This window comes from Euprymna scolopes, chromosome 30 (genome assembly GCF_053919585.1).
Source record: "Euprymna scolopes isolate OS-2025 chromosome 30, ASM5391958v1, whole genome shotgun sequence".
Taxonomy (NCBI): domain Eukaryota; kingdom Metazoa; phylum Mollusca; class Cephalopoda; order Sepiida; family Sepiolidae; genus Euprymna; species Euprymna scolopes.
The window spans coordinates 92,677,798-92,686,365 of NC_136511.1; the positions used below are offsets into that span (position 1 = coordinate 92,677,798).

At 33.8% G+C, this 8,568-nt stretch overlaps 1 protein-coding gene across 4 annotated transcripts in view; it reads right to left on the reverse strand.

Annotated features, from left to right (window-relative positions):
- Window positions 1-8,568, reverse strand: part of LOC145254563 (alpha-catulin-like) — a 709,135-nt gene that overhangs the window by 592,448 nt on the left and 108,119 nt on the right. The window contains exon 1 of one of the 4 annotated variants that reach the window (XM_080113147.1): window positions 4,984-8,568. This exon is cut by the window's right edge and continues 1,344 nt beyond it. The exons of the other annotated variants lie outside the window; for them this stretch is intronic. The gene's annotated coding sequence lies outside the window, so the exon portion shown is untranslated. The remainder of the gene's footprint in view (window positions 1-4,983) is intronic. 4 annotated transcript variants of the gene reach the window in all.

Here is an 8,568-nt window from a genome sequence, read left to right on the forward strand (position 1 = left end):
CAGTTTGTCAGGCACTGTGAGACATGTCAGTCTATTGATCCTGCAGCAGAGCAATGGCGAAAAGGACAATTGGACGTCAAGAAGGTGTGGCAGTGGATGGCGATGGACATTACCCATTACAGTGGTAAATCCTTTCTAACTCTTATCGATTGTGGACCCACACGTTTTGCGGTATGGCGACACATGATTAGACAGGACTCGGCAAGTGTTGTTCACATCTTGTCATCCATCTTTTTTGAGCGGGGTGCACTGGAAGAGATCTTGACGGATAACAATGCTGCTTTTTGCAGCCAACAAGTTCGGCAGCTGTTAGATGAATGGGGCGTCTAACTACAACTGCGATGCGCTCATGTGCCATCAGGGAATGGCATTGCTGAGAGGAGCCATCGTAGTATTTACTGCCAGAAAGCAATGTACCATTATGGAGGCCACGTATTGGTATAACGTCACGCCAAAGGATGGGAAATTACCTACAACAGCGCCGACCAATGCCATATACACATATCGTGTTAGACTAAAGGGAATCGATGCTGCACAGCCAGTCAACCAGAAAAGACATGCCAAATATGAGGTAGGGGATCCAGTTTGGGCGAGACTACCTGGAAACCAGTGCACCACCAAATTAAAGCGAGGACGAATCTCTGGGGTGATCAGCCAGCAGTCGGTCCTAGTTGACGGAACCCCATGCCATGTGCGCGATCTTCGCCCAGCTTCTGAGGTGCATCATACAACTACAGAGGAGAGCAATGAATCCTCAAGTGATGAGCTACTGATGAACGAAATCAACAGATCAGAGAGTGAGGATTATAGTTCATCTGATGCATCAGAAACAGAATCAGAACCAAACCCAAAATTTGAATCAGAACCAGAGCCAGAACCTATGAATGTGCCCCCTCGCAGAAGTAAGCGGACTAGGACACCAACCCTGCAGTGCACTGTGTGATCATTAGATCAGGGGGGGGGGGTAATACTCATCAGAGTAGCAAGCGCCCGCGTATTTGTGCATTGTGTAGATGTGCGTGCGAGCGGTGGCGTGATGGAGGAGGGGTGAACTTGCTGCAGGGAAGTGTTGGGTGGGAAAAGAGAAAAAAGATGGGGCCTGGTGTTTTATAAACTGTAGTCTCGCAAGAAAACAGGGCACACAATGCAAATGAGACAGGATGAAAAACTGCATAAAAAGCAAGCTTGAATGAGAGGATGGGACAGTGTCGTTTAGTCACGAGGTTGTGTTACTATTGCGAGCATTGGTGACGATTGAAGTTGAATTCGATACAGTTCCTTCATTCTTTTCACTTTGGTTGCTGCAAGAGATTTCCTGTCAATCTGTTCGGCTCTCTTGTAGCAAAATATATTGACCTTCTGTCCTATATAACCTTCCCTTAACAATAGCAATTGGTGATTAATTGCTTACCAAGTACTAATTAATTACTTATCAATTAACTTAGAAATCTCACTATTTTTAAGTGGGGATAACTGTTTTAGGAAATAACTAAACTGGATGACTTGTCATGAAGTTTGGGGTGTTGTTTCACTTAAACGACAAGGTGGACCAGCAAATTTTGTGAACCATGGGTTAAAACTGGACATTGTGCTTTTACTGACATTCTAATCCGAAAAGTAAAATAAATAAATGGATTATAACTCAAGGTAACTGTTGTAGGCTATGTTCCAATTTCATATGTACAAAATAATAAGTGCTAGTTATAAGAAATAATGAAAAACTTTGTAGAGTTGAATTAGAAGTATTGAAGAAAGAGGACCAAACCAAATCAGAGGCGTAATAGTGTTTAGTTTAGACATTTTTAGCTCCTTTAAAATGGCACAGCTACAGCAAGAATGAACCTCTTTATGGATAAATTCATGTTATGTGTTTAGAGTTTGAAAAACTAGTGCTTGTGCATCTGTTACCATGCTATTTTTAATAGTATTTTCAAATTAAATTTAATTTTTATGATATTTTTGCTCATTAAATTGTTAGGTGAAAGTACAGAATAGTTACAACACACTCTTCTATCCTCCCCATGTTAAGAATGGCTAATAAAGTTATTTTAGCACAATAATATAGATGCACAACTACAGAAAAACCTTTGAAGCGATTTCCTTATTTATTCGTATTAACCTTTGTGGGTTATCTGATTTTAAAACTATAATTTTAGAAAACTACTGCATAAAAACAATTACTCCCTAAAAATAAAAGAAATAAAAATTTGCCACTAACTTTCTGCAAAGCATTTTTTATTAAGTAGAAAAACTTGAAAATTTACGTGGTTATGTTTCGTAAACAATGTGTAGAATAAAATTGTATGGCAATTTTTGTTTTATTATTGTTAATATAAAACTGGAGTATTACTATATTTTAATAAAAATTCAAATAGAATTTGATAAATATTAAGTTATGTTTAAATTTACTGCAGACACTTGAAATATAATAATATATATTTTAAATAAGTCTTTTTCGTTTTTCCTTTCAAAATAATTAAGTCTAAATCGTGATGTTTTCACATTAAATGCTAAACAAACGTTGATTTTCAATATCAATAATGAGCGTGTGTTTATAACGGTAAAATCTAAAATGTTTCCACCCAAAAAAGTTCCTGAAACGAAAAGGCAAACTTTGGCCGCTATTATTTAAAAAAAAAAACAAACAAACCAAAAAAAACATAATTTTATCTTTACACTTAATATTTATTTTATTAATTCACTAGCGTGGAGGGGGGGGTACCCGGCGTTGCCCGGGTGTTTGTAGGTGAGTGTGGTATTAAATAAAAAAGCACACGGGTTGGGCGGGGGGTGGGGGATCGAACCCGAAGCCCTGAGGCGAAGTTTGAAAATAAAATCGGCCAGCCAGAATGAGTTAGTGAAAGATATTTGAATTTATTTAAGTAAGAACCAAATTGACAGGTGCGCGCCCAGAAGTTGTCGAGCGTTACGACGACAAAGTCAATGACCAGGTTTGTTTGTTATAAGCTAAGTAAAAAAAGAAAACAACGTTAAAACTTAAGCGGGGGGGGGGGGGGATCAAAACATTGAAAAAAAAACACAAAAACACGGGGGTGGATAAGCGAAGTAAAAAATAAAAAAAAAAAAACGATCGTTACGTGAAAAATGGCTTAAATAACACTGGTTCAATATTTAAATTAAAAAAAAATCAAAAAAAAAAAAAAAAAGAAAGACATCTCGCACACACGATTCGAACCCAAAACGCTTAGATAATGAACCAACGCGCTAATCAACTGACCTAATGCGACGTACATGAAATTTGTTCAGTTTTTAAACTATTTAAAGTAAATCAGGTCATGACGTCATCTGGCACATGCGTAGAACGGGTCATCGTCACAAGGGACAGTTTTTGTTGATGATGGGACGTTCTTGACAATTCACAGAAAAACTTTTAATTCAATTTTTCAACTTTTAAAGTCATTTCCTCAAGCAAAGATAACGATTTTGAAAAAAATATTTCATGTAGGTCTTTTCTATGTCAAACCCCAACTAGCATCGCCATTGCATCACCAAGGTTCCAAAATCGACCTGCCCTACTGCTACAGCACATTAAATCCGTTGCAGTGAAATCTGTCCACTGTCAACAATTCTTTGTGATGAAGAAAAATGATGGGAGACTATCATGTCCTTCATTTCCTGACTGAAGACAAGTGATGCTCTGTACCTCTGAAAGACCATGTGGTTGAAGCAACCAACAATGTACAACCTCATTATCTGAAGATATGCTTACATCCTTGATCATTGCAGGACACCCTACACCAAAGTAAAATTTCAGATATTAATTTCTTGCCAACCCTAAATGACTTAACTCAATGTCTATTAACTCTGGATTCTACTGTCAGAGCATCGAACCACTTTTGACCAGCAGAGACCTCACAAATCACTCCAATCAACCTGCATTATCACAAAAATTTTCACTACAAAATAAAACCAAGACAAAAAATAACAAATGCAAAAGGTTGTAGTCATAAAGCATACTCAAAAGGTTACAAATCATACCACAGATGCAAAAGAGAAAACGACTTCTCAAATGCAAGAAGTTTTTATGTAGCAAAAAAATTTGGTAAAAGTGGAAATACAATTAAAGGAATATCGAAAACGATTTGATTTTTTTCGTAAAATTTCTTTCATTGAAGATAGGTCAAAACAAATATTTTAACCAGGAATTAAACATGCACCATGAAATTAATAACAATCAATTTCAGGAGTTATTTTATATATTAAAAAATATAAAGAAAACGTAAGTCATGATTAATTCAACAAAAATACAATAACATCAAATTTCAAGGGAAATAACATGTTTTGTTTATCTTTTGATATTCATTTTTTTTTGTTTTATTTTCTCTTTATCTTCGATAACTCTTTAAAATTATTATTTTTTTTTTTTTACAGCTTCAATCACTAACTGATTTTTATTCCACTTTCTAGAATATTCTTATTTCTAAATGAAATTTAAAAACTAGATCTTTGATTAAATTTTTAGTCTTTTATATTCAATCATCTCAAATTATTCCTATTTATTTAACTTTTAAAAATATTTTTAACAATTTAAAAAATAATATTATTACAATGTTATTTTTTAAATCTAAATAACGTTTATTTCTATATTTATTTTTATTATGTAATTATATACGTATCCTCCTTTAATGTTTATTCTTATTTAAGGTCTTAATTTACCTCTTTATTTCTTTCTATATAAAAAAGTATGGGTTTATTTTACTGTACACAGATTCGAAATAGTTGTCATAAAACAAATAAAGGTACTCCTGCAGTATTTTACCCACCGATTTCACGATCTTAGCCAAGCGTTGACGAACGCTTTCGGCGTTAACGCTGACGAAAGCCGAGAATTCGGAGCTACGGTGCAAGAACGCTAAAAGTATGTGAATAGCAACAACATTACAAGGAAAAAATATTACACACACAACAAAATGGATAAAATTAATACAAAAAATTTGGATAAAATAAATCTCAAACACTTACCGTAAGTTTTTTTAAAGTAAAATAAATTTATTTTGTTGAATATTTTTTTTTTTTTTGGTTCATTTTGTTTTCCGATAGCTTTTTTTTTGGGGTAAGCAACAGTAATAAACACTTCAATTTTTTTGTTTGTTTGTTTTTAACAAAACGTTATTAAACAGTAACAGCAGTTTTTTTTTTTTTTTTTTTTTTCAATAATGTTTGTAGGGGGAGGGGGGGACAACAATTACTGTTTATCTTTAGTTCCGACTGGAAGATTTTCTACTGACTGTAGAGGCAAAGTAGGGAGCAAAGGGTTTTCAGAGGATGTGGAAAGAAGCTCCTTTCCAACCGGGTAGCCTTCCGCGATTTGATATCGCTAAATTAAATAGCTGAAATGAAAGGCTGTGTATTTTTACTTTTACTTTGAACAATAAAATAACTGAAATGAAACGCTATGTGTGTAATTTCAATGAAAATTATTCGTCTGCTGCGCGTTCGTTTGAAGCGCCCTGATTGGCTGATAGAGTATCGTACCGCTCGCCATGTTCCGGCGTTTTCCGACGGATGTCGATCAACGCTCGGCTAAGATCATGAAATCGGTGGGTAAAATACTGCAGGAGTACCCAAATAAATGTTATCAAAGGCAAGATAAGTTACTTTTCTACCTAACTGGATATGTTTTTAGTGTTTTTATTTAATGTAACATGTTCATTCAGCTCGAAAAACAGTGTTTACTGATGTATTGGAAAATTAAAAATGGCGACCGACTCTTTGACACGGTTAGTTTGGGAAAATGAGTTATAAATAAAAACTAAACAAAATATTGTTAAAAAACGATGTCAGCCTATGTCACAGTGACATACACTGAGTGAGTTTCTAACAGTATTTTGCATAGTTTGGGTTTGTTTTTAAATTTTTAGTAATTGGGTGAAGTTGAGATAAGTAGGTCCCGCAGACCACCCTCGTTCTGACATTCGGAAAATTTAAGTTAAAGCTACCGAAGCTGAAGCTTTCGAATGAAGATGGATATAAACTATTTCTAAAATTAATTTCTTAATTTACTTAAAAACAAAATATTTTAGAAAATAATTTAATTTTAAATAAAAATTGATTGTAAAGAATTTTTTTAAAAATAATTATTGAAAAATATTGCTGCGTTTACATAGCTGATTTCCAAAACGAAAAAAGCTTTAGTGTGTTGCGGGACTAACGGGTGCGTCGATGTTAATCCCTAAAATTCTCCGGTAATAATAATTCAGGAGGTTGACTGTTGAGTTGAATAATAGTAAGCAAGAATCAGAAGAAGAATCAAGTGTAAAATGGAGTCAGACAAGCAAGCAAGGATGACTGAGACGAATGGATAAATTATTTACAAAATTTATTTTTTATAAAAGATTGTAAATCAAAAGAGAAGATACGAAAGTTTCTTCTTGGTCGAAAGTCTCTTTCTGTGACTGAGATAATTCAATGTTTTTCCATGTAATAAAAAAGACAGTTCCTCAACTGAGGTATAAAAAGATCTATAATATGTGATAATTAATTGAATGTTTTTTTTTACGTATTGAAATAATCAAGGAAAGTCTTTGACTGAATTAATTGAATGTTTTTTTTACGTATTGAAATAATCCAGGAAAGTCTTTGAATTAATTGAATGTTCTGAAGGAGACGAGGAAGAGTTTTTGGTTAGAAATAACCAGTCTTTTTACAAAGAATTAATTAATTACTTAGTGGAGAGATAAAAAAGGGGAATAAAAAGTCCCTTAGGGTTGCAAGCCCATATCCACGTGGAGGAAGTAATTGAGGGGCACGCGCGTGTTTAACGTCCAAACGCGGACGGGTCGATGTTGATGTTTACGCCATGGTGTTCAAAGGTCGACCTAGATGTGGGCAAAAAATGCCCTTTTTATCCTTGTCCGACCGGCCTCAGGAAGGTATTCAGAAAAAACATTTAAAATTTGTTTTCCCTGTAATCCGATTGGATGAAAAGAATAACATTTTTATGGCGTAAGATGCCTTAAATGACACCCGCTCGAATAACTGAAATTCGTTTAAGAACCACTGAATTTGCGTGGGTGTGCAAACAAAATCGCACAGCTGAAACGATGTTTATACATCCACGCGTGCAACTGGGTTTTTACTGTTAAAGCAGCAAGCCATTATTTTGTTTTGGAGTAGATTTGACGCACGTGCGTCAGGGCTACGACAAGTGTTTTTACTATTTTAAAGTGCTTTTATTTTTTAAGTTTGAAACACAAGTAGTGGCTAGTTGTTAAGTTAGAACAAGGACGCATGGCGGAAATTCTTCTTGTCTGTATCCCTTTCTTTTACGCACTCCTAATAATTAGTATTAACAGTATTTACATTATTATTATTGGTAATAGTGGTGGTGATGGTGGAGATAGTGGTAGAAGTATTGTTACTACTGCCTTTATTATTATTATTATTATTATTATTATACTGCACTGTTTTTACCACTATTACTATTATTGTTGTTTTTATTATTATTATTATAATCATCATTATAATTGATATCATTATTATTACCTTCGTCATTGCTACCATAACCGCTACCATTATCTCCATTTTCACAGTTATTAACAGTCATTTTTTAATTCAATTTTATCACAACTATTGGTAACATTATATTTAATGTTTAATTTTAATGTTTACTTTTAATTTTGCCTTTATTTTTATTTCATTTATTTTTTTTATTTATTTTTTTTTAATATTCAATTTTAATTCTAATTTATTTTCAGCTTTATTAATACTAGTATTATTATAATTGCTATTACTATTATTTTTCGTAGTATTATAATTTCCCTACTATTATTTGGTATATTTTTACTACTCTCATAAGTAACTATGGTTTCTTCACTCCCCCACTTTAATATCAATATGTATACTTAACCTTTTACATCAAGTTATACGCACTCATAGTCATTGCCACTCTAATCTCCGACCGCCTCCTTCTGATCATACTCCCTATATCATAACAATAGAAACTTATAAATATATTGTCGCATATTACCTTTCAGTTTTACAACCTTGCATACCCTCCCCCAAATTAATCAAAATTACCCACTTCATAGAAAATAGACACCCCACAAACCGTTAAGATAAATTACCACGCACAACAATACACCCCCATTTAACCATAATACATATACTCCTTAATCTCAATACTATGTTAAAGACCATATATATTCTTATATATCATACTATATATAATAAGCTTCTCCTTATTTATTTAGAATTCAATAAAGCTTCCCAACATTCTTTAATTCCTCTTAATCTTTTTCATCCCTAATGAACCTTAGGCTAGACGCCGCATCTTCCTCATGCTACCTAGCACCTTCTCTACTCTTCTGATGAGAAACATTAGGCTTCAAAATGCCCTGGCATAAAGAGTCCCTTCTATCCCCCAAAATTTGCCTGTATTCCATTATTAAATAAATGATCCATTCTATATCTACCAATATATAGTTTTGTGTCTTCATTTCATACTCTTGTTCTATTGTATAAGCTCCAATAATTATTGTTGAGCTTGGCCTTATCCGGATAAATATATATATATACACACACACACACACACACACACACACAGAC